Below are 17,195 nucleotides of genomic sequence, written 5' to 3'. Positions count from 1 at the left end.
ATCTCTATCTCTCCCTCTATTGTTTCTTCCCTTTCCGTTTTCCCCTGTTCCTCGGTAATTTTCCGATCGCCGCCTTATATATTCCAGCCTTGGATTCATTGTTCATATCTGTTATTGCTGCATATGTGTTTATATATGTATAATTGTGTGTGTGTGTGTTGCCTTGAACCGCCGCCTCTCCTCGGATCTTTCCGGAAAGACGGTGGCGAGTGGGTGGCGCGTGGCTGCTTTGTTATTGCGGTTCCGTTGTCTGCTCTGTTTTACTCACTGTATTGTGTTGGTCATACCGATGTTTGGCTTGATCATCGTGGGTTTTGCTGTATGGTGTGTTGTTCTTCTTTCCGGTTGCCGCACTTTTCCGGCATGGCAGCCGGACTTGTGTACCTGTGTGCGTGACACGTATTGTTGCCTCTGTGATTTTATTTAATTGTCTGACTGAAATTCTTTTTATTAATTTTGCAGAAAAATATTGATTAACGGTTCGTGATAAAATAAAATTCGTACGAGAAATGATTGAAATTAATCGGTGGAATTCGTATGGAAACCCGAATTTAACGGGTACCGACGAATTTTACCGCCGTCGGCGATGAGCCTCGGCGAGCCGACGGTGGGCGATGATGATTTCTATTTGAGTCCTACGTTATTAATTAAATAAAAATACGAATGAAAATGCAAAATACAAATAGTATTAATAATTAAGCGAATCGGAGTTTGGGACTTGGTAATTGGATTGTGGATTGAATTATGTCGTGGTTGTTATTGTGATTGGATTGTTGTTGTGGATGGACGTCAATTTGAATTCGACGGGTAGGCCGATAAACAAAGGAAACGCTGCCGATTTTCGGGAAAATATCCGAAAATACGGGAACGTAACCTATAATTATCGGAGACGTCGAATAACTATATACAATTATATTATATGAACTTGACTGCGATTAAGACAAGATAGTTTATAAATAATCGATTATCATGTTTTTCGAAACGACGAGTATACGTATTTTCTGAAAATAAATACCGAACCGAGTTTCGAAGATGTGAACCATAATTGCTATGTGTATTTCGATAATACATATAAATATGAATCCAGTTATGAAATCGTATGGGTAGAATATGATAACGAGTTGATGTTAAGCTTAAGCGGTTATCTGAATTAGGGTATTTCAACCCTGTAGGTTTTAGACGGAAGACCCGAGATTTGACATCGGACTAGGAACGATCTAGTGATTAGACGTCGAGATCAACGAAGTTCCAACTGAAGGGTCTGAATGTTGGGATCATATCAAGAATAGGAAAGTAGTTTGACGATAAAGCCGAACGATCAAAGTCGAACCAAAGTCAATAGCGGTTAAAGCTTATTGAGGCAAGTACCCTAACCTCACTTATCATTCAAGTGACGTTTAATTCGATTCATATTATGCAAGTATCCCTATCATCACTTATTGTTCAAGTGATATTTATTTTGAAACTTATTATGCAAGTATTTGCTTTCCCTATTCTCAGTTCGGAAGATATAAATGTTTTACATATCGCTGGATTAAATAGTTCTGTTTATGCAAGTATTCGTGAGTTTCTTTTAAATACTGCAAGTATTCCTAACTTTTCTCCTTAAATACTGCAAATATTTATTCGCTCATATTCTAAGTTCAGAATAGTTAACTGTTTTATATTTCGCTGCAATTACTCTTATTATGCCAGTTCTTTTAATTCTTGTTCCTATAATTAAATTGCTCTTTTGAGCAAATACCCATTCGTTCGGGTTATTTGCGAACCCTAATTTGGGATGTTTTGAAATCAGAATGATTTGATATCAAAATACTCTACGGGCTGGACGATTATTATGAGGACCAGTGATGAGCTGGATCCTATGGGCCGGAGATGGACCGGACCCTTTAGGCCATAGTTGCCTGAGTACTCCTAATGTTGGTTGGGTCTATGCAGTTGGGTATAGATCCGCACTATCTCCTGACTGATCAGCAGGTTATAGTGCATATGTTGGTTTCTAGTGTTCAGTCCAATTTATTGTTGTTCGCCATTAATGGCATTCCCTCTTGAAGTAAAATGTGATTATGGGTTAAAGTTATTCTTTCTTAGCCCTCAGTTTCGGGAAATTACAGTGTTTATAAATGAATTCGAGGTTCAGAGTGTTGCTGCAGCATTTGTTGCTCAGTGATATTTAGAATCTTGAATGAATTGGGATTTTCTTAATTATTCAACCCGTCCTTATCAGGTTGGTTTAGCAGGCTAAGTCTATGGAAACTTAGTCGATAATGATGGATACTGAATAGTTAGGAATTTCTTGAACGTCGTTTTATGAATAGTTATTGCATCCATTGCTCAATTATGAGATGATACCAGAAGCTATTTGGAAAACACGCGATCTCTAAAGTTCTTACAAAAATGTCATTATGTCCTAAGTGATTCATAGCAATGCAAATCAAATTGATTTTAAGATAACGAGATATATCCTTCAAATGATTTCGTGTTTCGCCCTTCAAAATATTTCAGAGATTTTGTCTGGAAGTTTTCTTTAAAATTAATATTTGAAACTCAAATTATATACTTGCTGGGCATTTTTGGCTCACTCTTGCTTTGTCAATTCTTATTTCTGCCAGAAACAGATAAAGACTAAAGTGAATAGCTTTGATAGACAGCAGAAGTTAGAGAAGTTTCCGTTGCGAGAGGTTGAAGGTGTTAGAAGAATGTGACAAGAGCATTAGTTCAAAGGTATATATACTTGTATTATAGTTGAAGTGAGTTATAAAAGGTTAGATTCTTGTTTCATACCATGACCTGTAAAAGATCCGGACTTAAGGGGTTATTTATTTATTTCTTTACTTTATGTAATAATGGTTTAGTAACACCAAATCTTGACCCCGGATTTGGGGCGTTACAGTAAATCTGTAAATGATAAACACATAAAAACACTCAGCAAATATTTGATTTCATTTTAAAACACTATATGAATCGGGTCTTTATTCATAAGTGGCTCCCACTAGTTTTCCTAATTTATTCAACCCCCTACGTGAAAAATTAAGCATTCATAATGCTAGTGGGAATAGGGATCCTACATTCCATTACACAACCCCGGCTGTAGCACGAACCGCCATGCAATGTTCAATAGGCAGACAACTCTTGTCAATTACATCTCATGTTATTCCCTAATCAAACTTTAGCCTCTTGAATAATTGAGTCTCGGCTGTAGCACGATAAACTCAATATTCTAAGTCAAGTCAAACCCAACATTCCGTACAGTTGAATCAGTCCCCAAAGGCCCACGGCTTTAGCACGTACCGACCTTTAAATTCTTATTCAATGTGCACATCTCTATGTAATAGACAAGTATTTCTTATTTCGAAATCAAAGCCCTCGGCCGTAGCACGAACTGACAATGATTCAAAAATAAGAACTACTTTTCTATCATGTTGGAAGGCTATGACCGACACAAGCCCGTTGTATCATTGGCCAATTACTACTTGATATTATTTAATTTTAGAGGGATTATATTATGTTACAATCATAATCATATTATAAAGAAATTCTTCCTTTTAAATTAAATATTTCAAATCAATAATCAATAATCAGATGATTTCCAGATCGGGTGGAGCATTGTCAAGAGGCGTCACTTAATAACCCTTTCTTACAGATAGAAATCTGTTGTTGACAGAATCATCCTTTCTCTCATATCGAAAATTCATATTCAATTACGTGTTTCACAAACACAAGAATCTCATGATTGTATTCATAATATTATTCTTAAGGTTATGAAACAATTTTACTATACTAGGTTGTCTAACAAACGCCTTATGTTCATTTAAGTTCACCTAAATCTATCATCGCATGATAAACTAAGCATATATCACATATATCAACATGAATAAACATCAAGGTAGGCATGTTACATCATCTAGCACAATAGTCTAAGCATTACACATCTCTATGTATCACATGAAGCATTTAAAATCAATTCAAACGATCAAAAACAGCTTTAAAACACTTCATGGAATATAAACAGTTCAAAACTTTTATATAAACTAAAATTAATCACTCCATTAAATCCGTCTCGGAAAAATGAATCCAACGGTATATTGCACGCCCAAAACGGAGTTATGAAACTCCCAGAAAATCAATTTTAAAATCAACATACGGGCTGTAACGCATTACAGGAACGCGTTACAAGCCCTGTAACGCATTCTGGTGATGTGTTACACCCCTTTTAAGCCATTAAAGGGTGTAACGCATTCCGTGAATGCGCCACAGGTGTATAACGCATTCCCGGAATGCGTTACACCCCTATATATATATATATATATATATTTATTTATTTTTTTTACAGCAGCCGTCTTCTCGCTTCTCGAAAAACGCGCCTGACAGCCGCCTTACCTGACTGTTCCAGGTTTCGTGCAGCAGCAGTAGTACAGCAACAGCAGCAGATGTGCAAATGATATAAATATATAAATATATATATATATATATATATATATATATATACTATATATACATATAATTATACTTATTAAATTACGAATTTTAATTATAAGGACTTCAAAAATTCATAATAAAAAATCTATACATCATAAAATTATGAAAAAAAATACCCAGACGATCTACAACACTTTTAGAACCCAGATCAACATTCAAAATTATTCTGAGAAACGATTTCTCATCAGACAAAATTAATCCATAATATAACTTGTAAAAATCATAATTAATTCATACAAGCACATAAAATTCTGAAATTTTTACCACGGATCTATATGCATACAACCTATGCTCTGATACCATTGTTGGATTTTAATCGCAGCGGGGCATGGCAAAACACTTTTACACATACAAAATCCAAATAAAAGCATATAAATCGTGAATAAAAAAAATTGAAGGATCGTATCTAACCTTTTAAAATAATTCAGAGACAACGATCAGAGATCCTTAGCAGTTGCTCCTCAAGTGTGAAGCACTCCACCGGTATCCACCAAGAAAACGATGTTAAGGAGGAAGGAGGTGGAGAGAATTGGGTTTTCCAAACTTTTTGGGTTTTCGGGTTTTCACGGTTGGAATAAAATTAGGGTCTATAATAGTGTATTTATAGGCAAAATTTTCAGCTGAAATTTTCCCATAAATATTATTATTACTATCCCATTTATTATTCTCATTAATAATTAAAACACCTTTTAATCATTAATCCTTTTTCTAAACACTTTAGAAATAATTTTCTCTCTTGATTTAATTTCCAAAAATTAAATCCTTTAATTAATAATATTAAGAACTTTTCTTAATTAATTTATAATCAATTAAATCTCATTTAATCAATTATTAAATTTTCCAATTAATTATTTATTTCACAAATAAATAATTATTAGCCATTATTAATTAATTCCTCCACCATTAAATCATTCTCTTTTTATGGTGTGACTCTGTAGGTTCAATATTAAGCCGGTAGTAGAAATAAATAATAATAAAACTATTTTATCATTCTTTATATAAATTCTCTAATTTATTAAATATGATTAATTAATTAATCACATTTATTCTACATCGTGAGTGATGCTTCTCAACATATCGCGACTATCCGGATAATATGAATTCACTGCTTAGAATAACAAGAACCTGTCAGTGAATAGTTACCGTACAATAAACTCCTTCTACCCTACAATGTCCCAATTAAATACAAGGCATGGATCTCGTGTCAAGCCTATCTAATTCAATCACTTTGCTTACCATTTACTATGCGTAGTTCTATGCAAATTAGAAACTCCTTTCTAATTTCATTTATTCTGGCCAGAGATACCTGAACTAGCATAAGTGGATCAGCCTTGAACATTCGCTTCCTTCACTGGAAGGGGTAGATCCTTTATTGGTCATACACTATCTTCGTGTACAAATTCCTATACCCAGAAGAGCCCTAATAATTGTCCCTGGAGACTAAGAACTAAACCAAAGCATAGTTCAGTGTACACAAGATGACTATGATGACCTCAAGTCTAAGGATACTTGTACAACTATCACTATATGAACAACTGCTGACACGTGAGTGAACTCCATAAGTTGTTCAGCTGTGCGAGTCATGTTCAGTGAACTTATTCCATAATAAGCACCTACATACTAGCTATAGTGTCACCACACAAATGTCTATGAGAACAGACATCCTTTATAATGAAGCAAGCATATTATGTACCGATCTTTGCGGATTATTAATTACCAGTTAGTAATCCTATGACCAGGAACTATTTAAGTTTAGAGTTATCATCTTTTTAGGTCTCACTATTATGATCTCATCATAATCCATAAAAAGCTTTACTCTAAACTATGGTATATCTTATTTAAACACTTAAATAGATAAAGCCCGTAATAAAAACAAAACAAGTCTTTATTAATATCAATGAAATCAAAACAGATTACATAAAAGTTATTCCTAAATCCTAATACATGATTGGACTTAGGACATATTCCTTTCAATCTCCCACTTGTACTAAAGCCAATCACTCTGGTATCTAATACCCATCTTGTCTTTATGACGACCAAAGTGACTTTCATAAAGTAGCTTTGTGAGTGGGTCTGCTATGTTGTTATGTGTGTCAACTCTATTTTAATACAATACAAGACATGTTACCGCGCTCCCACTAACCCTTTTGTAGACGCATGGTTCATCTTCGTTTTTGATAAAATCAAACTTTTTGATTATCTCATCAAAATGAATGTTCCATCTTTCGAGAAGCCTGCTTTAAACCACATATGGCTCGCAGCAGCTTACACACTAGGTTTTCATTTCTCTTGGAAACAAAACCATCTGGCTAATTTCCAGATCTCATAGTCGTAGTAAGCAGCATTCGCAAGCAAAATCCGAACTGATTTTAACAGGGCTACAGGTAAAAGGTTTCATCAAAGTCAATCCATTGGCTTTGTTTGAATTCTTTTGCCACAAGCCTGGCCTTAAAGGTCTCCACCTGGCCATCTGCTCTAATCATTCTTTTGTATCCCGTATACATAGATTTCTTTCCAGATTTCATGGCACTATGCCATTTCTCTGAGTCAACACTACTCATAGCCTCATTACAGGTCACAGGGTCGTCATCATCAATGATCGACAACTCATTGTCATTCTCAATGACAAGGCCATAATACCTCTCAGGTTGGCGAGACACTCTCCCTGATCTATGAATGGGCTGTTCTACAAAAGGTTGTTCAGTTAGAACAGGTGTTTCCACTTGATCTGTAGTAGTTTGTGCTTCTTGAACTTCATCAAGTTCAATTTTGCTCCCATTGTTTCCTTCAAGGATAAACTCCTTTTCCAAGAAGGTAGCATGTCTGGAGACAAACACCCGATGATCGGTGTAAAAGTAATACCCTAAAGTCTCTTTAGGATATCCCACAAAACTATATTTTCCAGATCGATATTCCAGCTTATCTGGGTCAACTTACTTGACATAAGCTGGACATCCCCAAATCTTAACGTGTTTAAGACTCGGTTTCCTTTCTTTTCTTATCTCATACGGAGTTTGAGGAACAGATTTGGAAAGCACCTTATTCAGTAAATATGCTGAGGTTTCCAATGCATAACCCCATAGGAATACTGGAAGATTTGCATAGCTCATCATGGACCGAACTATGTCTAACAAAGTTCGATTTCTCCTTTCAGATACCAATCTGGAGGAGTCCACTGGGAGACTATACCATTTACTTTGAGATAATCTAGAAACACTCCATTAAAGTATTCACCACCTCGATCTGATCGAAGAGTTATAATACTATGTTTGGTTGTTTCTCCACTTCATACTTATATTCTTTGAACTTTTCAAAGGCCTCAGACTTGTGTTTCATCAAACACATATCCGAATCTAGATCTATCATCTATAAAAGTAATGAAGTATGAAAATCCACCCATGGCTTGCTTAGACATTGGTCCACATACATCTGTGTGTACCATTCCTAGCAAATTTGCAGTCCTCTCTCCATGTCTACTAAATGGAGACTGCAGTGCCACTATGAAGTGAGATTTTCATCATCCCTTTTCTTTTATTAGTTTGTTCAATTTGAAGTTAATTATATCACATACATACAGACCATTATTTAAAGTACCACGTCCATAAAGAATATTATCTCTAAGAATAGAACATTAATTATTCTCAATAATAAATGAAAATCCAGCCAAGTCTTACATGGGAATAATATTCCTCACAATCGAGGGAATAAAATAACACTTATTTAAAACAATAGTCTTGCCCGTAGGCATATGTAAATGAAATGCTTCTACATCTTCAGCAGCAACTCTTGCTCCATTTTCCATCAGTAGAATCACCTCCTCTTCTTCAAGAGTCCTACTTTTCCTTGGTCCCTGCAACAATTGCAGATATGAGAACCACAGGCGGTATCTAATACCCAAGTAGAAATTTGATTTAATGACATATTCACTTCTATCATGAACATACCTGAATCAGAAGCGGTAGTCTCACTACCCTTCTTCTTCTTCAATTCTGCAAGGTAAATCTTGCAGTTCCTCTTCCAGTGCCCCACCTTGTTACAGTGAAAGCAAACAACTTTGCTCTTGGGGTCTTCAGCTTTTGGTGGAACCGGCATTTTCTCACCTACTTTCTTCTTCTTGGAAGGGTTCCTCTTCCTTTTCTTAGGATTGGAACCTTCACCAATTAGAAGAACAGAACTCTTCTTAGGGGGAAAATTCGATTCCGCAGTCTTCAACATGTTGTGGAGTTCAGGCAGGCTAACATCCAACTTATTCATGTGAAAGTTCACAACAAACTGCGAGAATGAACTCGGAAGCGATTGCAAGACCAAGTCTTGGCTCAGCTCCCCATCCATGGCAAAACCAAGTTGTCCAAGACGTTCAATCAAATTGATCATCTTAAGTACATGGTCATTCACAGATGATCCCTCAGACATCCTACAACCGAACAGCTCCTTCGATATCTCATATCGAGCTGTCCTCCCCGCCACATCATACAACTCTTGTAGATGTATGAGGATAGTGTGGGCATCCATATGCTCATGTTGCTTCTGTAGCTCAATGTTCATGGAAGCTAGCATGATGCATTGAGCAACATTTGCATCATCTATCCACTTATGACACACAACATGTTCATCATTATGTGCATCACTAGCAGGTTCAGTAGGCTTAGGTGAGTCAATCACGTATTCCAGCTTCTCACTCCTGAGAACAATTCTCAAGTTTCGAAGCCAGTCAGCATAATTAGGACCAGTCAATTTGTGAGCATCTAGTATGCTCCTGAGTGATAGTGCAGAAGACATAATGTATATTGTAAATCTGTAAATGATAAACACATAAAAACACTCAGCAAATATTTGATTTCATTTTAAAACACTATATGAATCGGGTCTTTATTCATAAGTGGCACCCACTAGTTTTCCTAATTTATTCAACCCCCTACGTGAAAAATTAAGCATTCATAATGCTAGTGGGAATAGGGATCCTACATTCCATTACACAACCCCGGCTGTAACACGAACCGCCATGCAATGTTCAATAGGAAGACAACTCTTGTCAATTACATCTCATGTTATTCCCTAATCAAACTTTAGCCTCTTGAATAATTGAGTCTCGGCTGTAGCACGACAAACTCAATATTCTAAGTCAAGTCAAACCCAACATTTCGTACAGTTGAATCAGTCCCCAAAGGCCCACGGCTGTAGCACGTACCGACCTTTAGATTCTTATTCAATGTACACATCTCTATGTAATAGACAAGTATTTCTTATTTCGAAATCAAAGCCCTCAGCTGTAGCACGAACCGACAATGATTCAAAAATAAGAACTACTTTTCTATCATGTTGGAAGGCTATGACCGACACAAGCCCGTTGTATCATTGGCCAATTACTACTTGATATTATTTAATTTTAGAGGGATTATATTATGTTACAATCATAATCATATTATAAAGAAATTCTTCTTTTTAAATTAAATATTTCAAATCAATAATCAATAATCAGATGATTCCCAGATCGGGTAGAGCATTGTCAAGAGGCGTCACTTAATAACCCTTTCTTACAGATAGAAATCTGTTGTTGACAGAATCATCCTTTCTCTCATATCGAAAATTCATATTCAATTACGTGTTTCACAAACACAAGAATCTCATGATTGTATTCATAATATTATTCTTAAGGTTATGAAACAATTTCACTATAGTAGGTTGTCTAACAAACGCCTTATGTTCATTTAAGTTCACCTAAATCTATCATCGCATGATAAACTAAGCATATATCACATATATCAACATGAATAAACATCAAGGTGGGCTTGTTACATCATCTAACACAATAGTCTAAGCATTACACATCTCTATGTATCACATGAAGCATTTAAAATCAATTCAAACGATCAAAAACAGCTTTAAAACACTTCATGGAATATAAACAGTTCAAAACATTTATATAAACTAAAATTGATTAATCCATTAGATCCGTCTCGGAAAAACGAATCCAACGGTATATTGCACGCCCAAAACGGAGGTATGAAACTCCCAGAAAATCAATTTTAAAATCAACATACGGGTTGTAACGCATTACAGGAACGCGTTACAAGCCCTGTAACGCATTCTGGTGATGCGTTACACCCCTTTTAAGCCATTAAAGGGTTAACGCATTCCGTGAATGCGCCACAGGTTTGTAACGCATTCCCGGAATGCGTTACACCCCTATATATATATATATTTATTTATTTTTACAGCAGCCGTCTTCTCGCTTCTCGAAAAACGCGCCTGACAGCCGCCTTACCTGACTGTTCCTGGTTTCGTGCAGCAGCAGTAGTACAGCAACAGCAGCAGATATGCAGATGATATAAATATATATATATATACTATATATACGTATAATTATACTTATTAAATTACGAATTTTAATTATAAGAACTTCAAAAATTCATAATAAAAAATCTATACATCATAAAATTATGAAAAAAATACCCAGACAATCTACAACACTTGTAGAACCCAGATCAACATTTAGAATTATTCTGAGAAACGATTTCTCATTAGACAAAATTAATCCATAATATAACTTGTAAAAATCATAATTAATTCATACAAGCACATAAAATTCTGAAATTTTTACCACAGATCTATATGCATACAACCTATGCTCTGATACCATTGTTGGATTTTAATCGCAGTGGGGCATGGCAAAACACTTTTACACATACAAAATCCAAATAAAAGCATATAAATCGTGAATAAAAAAAATCGAGGGATCGTATCTAACCTTTTAAAATAATTCGGAGACAACGATCAGAGATCCTTAGCAGTTGCTCCTCAAGTGTGAAGCACTCCACCAGTATCCACCAAGAAAACGATGTTAAGGAGGAAGAAGGAGGTGGAGAGAATTGGGTTTTCCAAACCTTTTGGGTTTTCGGGTTTTCACGGTTGGAATAAAATTAGGGTCTATAATAGTGTATTTATAGGCAAAATTTTCAGCTGAAATTTTCCCATAAATATTATTATTATTATCCCATTTATTATTCTCATTAATAATTAAAACACCTTTTAATCATTAATTCTTTTTCTAAACACTTTAGAAATAATTCTCTCTCTTGATTTAATTTCCAAAAATTAAATCCTTTAATTAATAATATTAAGAACTTTTCTTAATTAATTTATAATCAATTAAATCTCATTTAATCAATTATTAAATTTTCCAATTAATTATTTATTTCACAAATAAATAATTATTAGCCATTATTAATTAATTCCTCCACCATTAAATCATTCTCTTTTTATGGTGTGACTCTGTAGGTTCAATATTAAGCCTGTAGTAGAAATAAATAATAATAAAACTATTTTATCATTATTTATATAAATTCTCTAATTTATTAAATATGATTAATTAATTAATCACATTTATTCTACATCGTGAGTGATGCTTCTCAACATATCGCGTCTATCCGGATAATATGAATTCACTGCTTAGAATACCAAGAACCTGTCAGTGAATAGTTACCGTACAATAAACTTCTTCTACCCTACAATGTCCCGATTAAATACAAGGCATGGATCTCGTGTCAAGCCTATCTAATTCAATCACTTTGCTTACCATTTACTATGCGTAGTTCTATGCAAATTAGAAACTCCTTTCTAATTTCATTTACTCTGGCCAGAGATTCCTGAACTAGCATAACTGGATCAGCCTTGAACATTCGCTTCCTTCACTGGAAGGGGTAGATCCTTTATTGATCATACACTATCTTCGTGTACAAATTTCTATACCCAGAAGAGCCCTAATAATTGTCCCCGGAGACTAAGAACTAAACCAAAGCATAGTTCAGTGTACACAAGATGACTATGATGACCTCAAGTCTAAGGATACTTGTACAAATATCACTATGTGAACAACTGCTGACACGTGAGTGAACTCCATCAGTTGTTCAGCTGTGCGAGTCATGTTCAGTGAACATATTCCATAATAATCACCTACATGCTAGCTATAGTGTCACCACACAAATGTCTATGAGAACAGACATCCTTCATAATAAAGCAAGCATAGTATGTACCGATCTTTGCGGATTATTAATTACCAGTTAGTAATCCTATGACCAGGAACTATTTAAATTTAGAGTTATCATCTTTTTAGGTCTCACTATTATGATCTCATCATAATCCATAAAAAGCTTTACTCTAAACTATGGTATATCTTATTTAAACACTTAAATAGATAAAGCCCGTAATAAAAACAAAACATGTCTTTGTTAATATCAATGAAATCAAAACAGATTACATAAAAGTTATTCCTAAATCCTAATACATGATTGGACTTAGGACATATTCCTTTCAAAATTGTAGTTTCTTGAAAAATAATCCTTTATTATGATAGAAAATGTTATAAAGATCTTTTAGGCGCTTGAATCGCTTGATTCTGATTTACGAATCAAAAGTTATGGCCGTTTTACTAAAAGTGATTTACGCGACAAAAACTGCTACGAATTACGAACTTTGAAAATATAAAGGATCGACTTAAAGGTGTTCATAAATCATGACATTTTTATAGAGAGTAACATATTGAGTTTCCTAACTTCCATAAAAATTTCAAGTGAATATAATGATTTTCAATTTTATAAAAATAACGGAGCCGAGACCGCGGGAGTAGGAACCGTAGAATACCTAAGCGGAGCCGACGGCGATAATGAAAATGAACCTAAGATACTTAGAGAAATGAAGTGAAAATGATGTGAATAAGGACTTAAAGGAATAATAAGGGTAGTACAAGTTGAGAGGGTGCATAATATGTAGCGCATGAATGCGAGTCACCGTAAATTAGAACGGGACCTAACAAATTGTGTTTATGCTTAATAGATTTCCGAGCAGAACCTAGAGCATCCTCCACCTCGAGATACCCAGGAAAGTTTACGAACCCAACTCCATTAACTATTGTGTTGTGAAAGGATTGTTTTATTATCATTGCATAAGTACCATGTTTGCCATGATACGTAGTTATTGAATTTTGAATGATATAGCAATGTTGTACGATAAGTATATATCATGAAATGCTTAATTCCGCTATAAGCGTAACATATTATAATAAGACCGAGAGTCGGTCGGGATTTCAAGATAAAAATCCGGGAATCATTCCGGTGATATTATAAGACGATTACAAGTCCATAATAGTACGTTATAAAGGGACTCAACGTCCACTTACGAAATATTAAAATACCTCGAACTTTTATCAAAACGACTTCCCAACGATCATATTCCCTCAACTATATTTTATTGTTCGAATAATAAATATTATATACCTATTCCTTTATTATGGGAGAAGTATACTCCAATGATTATTTATTTCAAACCCGATTAAACATTAAAGATTATTAATTTCATAGACATAAACTAGTTGAGGAATATTATTTTAAATATTCTTTTACAAGAGTAAACTCATTCGAGGTTTAATTATTTATCGATTATCATTTAATTAATTATTATTTATTAAAAGGTTTATTTATGATTTAAAAATCATAGAACCGGATTTAAATTACTTTCTGATTTCAAAAATCATTCGAATAATTTTAGATCGTCGGAGAATATTATCCCGACTTATTTAATATTTTGAATATAGTTTCAAGGAGAAACTTTTCCCCCTTATTTAATTATCTGTTGACAACGGTCAACTCACATCCTTAGTACTTCCTCCGAAAACTTTCGGAAGTACATATATATATAAAGTAAAGTTATGCCTATCAACAAGCAAAACGCTTGGGGGAACTTCGATGTGGTTCGAGTTCTCGAGATATGATAGGATCTCTTAAAGGACAAGAGAGGGGTAGGATCCAAGTACTTCGCGTATTGGATAGACTACTGGTACCGTAGGAGACGGTACAATATGTACCTACGGACCTGCGAAGTGTGTGTATACCGAAATGAGGACACATAGCCCGTATGCGGCAAGGGTGATAACCGGGATACGAAGGTGTCATCCTTCTACTAGTAGAAAAGGTTACTTTTATCACAGTATGACTGATCATCGTATGCGGTGGCTCCAACAAATGTCCTAATTCTTCCAATTGGAATTGTGATGCAATACCGTAACCCAAGCCTAGGTGCTGGGTTTAGTTTTAAGGTATTCGCAGGTTAATAAAATCCATTAAATAATTGTTTTCATAAGAAGGTGTGTATCACCAAGGAAAACTAATTTCGAATAAAACATAACTATCATATATGATGTTTTACGTAAATTATCATACAGTCATTTGTATACTGTACATTATTATGCTGGGAATTATAGCTCACACTTGTTTTCTTAAATTGACACAACACAACAGTGAATCAAGATGCCTGCCATGAGAACCACAGCTAGGAAATGGCCAGCTGTTCTGTAGATTGTTTGGTGTTGTACCACAGGTAGTCCGAATAAGCTGGATTAGTTTTCAGTTATTTTTAGTTCGGCTTATTTATAAGTAAGACTTATGTAAGGTAATAAACAAGAAACGTATATTTTTCCGACGGACTAGCCTCACTTAAAGGTTACTCCCTGGTAAGACTTAATCACTTTTGGGTTGTAATAATTATCACTTGATGGTTGAATTACTCTAGTTATGAATGGTTCGTTTCCAAGACAATAACATGTAAGTGTGTGTGTGTGTGATAAGTGTGGGGTCGTGAAGCGTGAGTATTTATATATTATAGTGTGAGTTATGTGGTTGTAATAGTTTAGATGGCGTGGCCTCCGAGATTCCTGACCCCGGATTTTGGGGCGCCACAGAAATGGTATCAGAGCCTTAGGTTATCAAATCTTGGAAACGATAGCATATAAAATACATAGACATAAGAATAATAAAATAATCAATTAGAGCTCAAGTCGAGTTCGTCGTTGGGCTACACGGGTAGTCTTGACAGTTTTACCCTCAAGGGAATTTCGACTCTAAGTTAGTAACACCTTGCCTATTGTGTCAGGTACCAGTGGAGCCTATGAAGGAGGTTGACCCTGTTGAGGATGTTATGGTTCCTGAGCGTGGCCCTACTCCCGAGCCAGAGAACCCACCCATTGATGATTCAGATGATGACCCTACTGAGGATGTCCCAGAGGAGGAGACTGACCTTCCTGTCCCCATAGCTAATGATGTTGAGATGACCCAGGGAGATGGTGTAGGCTGGAGGGATGTAGAGATGCACCCTTACCCGACTATTCGCTCTCCTACCCCACCCCCAGGGATTTAGAGCTCTATGCCCTATACTGATGATTATGATTAGGATGGGATATATACACAGGCCTACAAGGCTTACGACATATCCTCTAGCGACCCAGACTCACCTCTACCACCCCCGGCGACCATACATGACTGGATGGTGGCTCAGCTTAACGCTGAGATTACTGCAGCATCTGTTCGCATTGCGAAGTTATGCCAGGCATTGACAGCTGAGAGAGCCATCAGACTAGGATACCCAGGGGATTTCAGAGCTGCTTCCCCAGCCATAGCCCGTAGAGAGATTGATGGGATCGAGCTCCGTACCCGGGCTCAGATGAGGATGACAGCGATTGAAGGATACATCCTGGTAGTTGATGCAGAGATGATGTTGGCAGGAGCGATGAGGAGGGTGTGTGACCTCAAGCGCAGTGACAGTGACTGAACGACTAGTGACTAGATAGGGACCTTGAAGAAGGCTGGGTGACTTGTCACCAATTTTGATAGGATAGCTAGTAATAGATAGCGTTCCTAGCCCTTCAGGGTTCACGGCTTATGTATTTGCATTTCAGTATTCAGGACAAGTAGTGATGTATTATAATCAGGCATGTATGAACTCAACTAGTTATTTTGTTCCCCAAGATATAAGTGGGTGACCTTATGAAATATATATCTAAGCAGTTATCAAGAAATTGATGTCCATATTATTGCAATTTATAAAAACATGCTAGATAATAAATGACATGCTTATACATGAATAAATTAATCTAACTGTTATAATTACAACTATGTTGACAAATCTTCATTATCAAAACAATGCCACCCCGAAGAAGAGGAACCAGGGCACAGCCCGCGAAATCAGTTAACCAACAACGGAATGAACCTGACCTTGTAGTAAATGAAGAAAGTGAAGAGGACCTAGACTATAATGAATATGATGAGGAAGAATATGTAGAAGAAGAGGCTGAGAATACCCATCAGGGAGGGAACCCCATGAATGAATTTATGGAACTGCTAAGAGAAAATCTTAACCAACAGCCTATTCCACCACAACCACATGCTGCCCAACAGACTGCAGCCACAGCCTTTAGGGCCTTCAAATCTCTCAAAACTCCAGAGTTTCTAGGATCTGCCGACCCCGTTGAAGCACGGGCCTGGCTCAAAGAGATAGAAAAGTCCTTCGAGATACTAGGTGTTGAGGAATGATACAAGACCATTTTTGCTTCTTACATGCGGAAAGGAGAATCTAACTATTGGTGGGAGTCCAAACGAAACCTAAAGATTGATGTTGTGATCCCATGGGATAGATTTACCCGACTGTTCTTAGACAAGTACTTCCCTAGGTTTATGGAAACCCAGATGGAGATTAAATTTTTGGAGTTGAAACAGGATAAGATGACTGTGGCAGAATATGAGGCCAAATTTACTGAGTTATTGAGATTTGTGCCTGAGTTCGTGAATACCGAAGAAAAGAAAGCGCGAAGGTTTCAGCTTTGTCTGAAACAATGGATCCAAAACCGAGTGGCGGTGTTATAGCTGACAGACTATGCCATCTTAGTGCAG

The sequence above is a fragment of the Apium graveolens genome, chromosome 8, assembly GCF_009905375.1.
Source record: "Apium graveolens cultivar Ventura chromosome 8, ASM990537v1, whole genome shotgun sequence".
NCBI lineage: Eukaryota > Viridiplantae > Streptophyta > Magnoliopsida > Apiales > Apiaceae > Apium > Apium graveolens.
The sequence above is the reverse complement of the archived record's forward strand: the minus strand, read 5'-3'. Positions refer to the sequence as shown.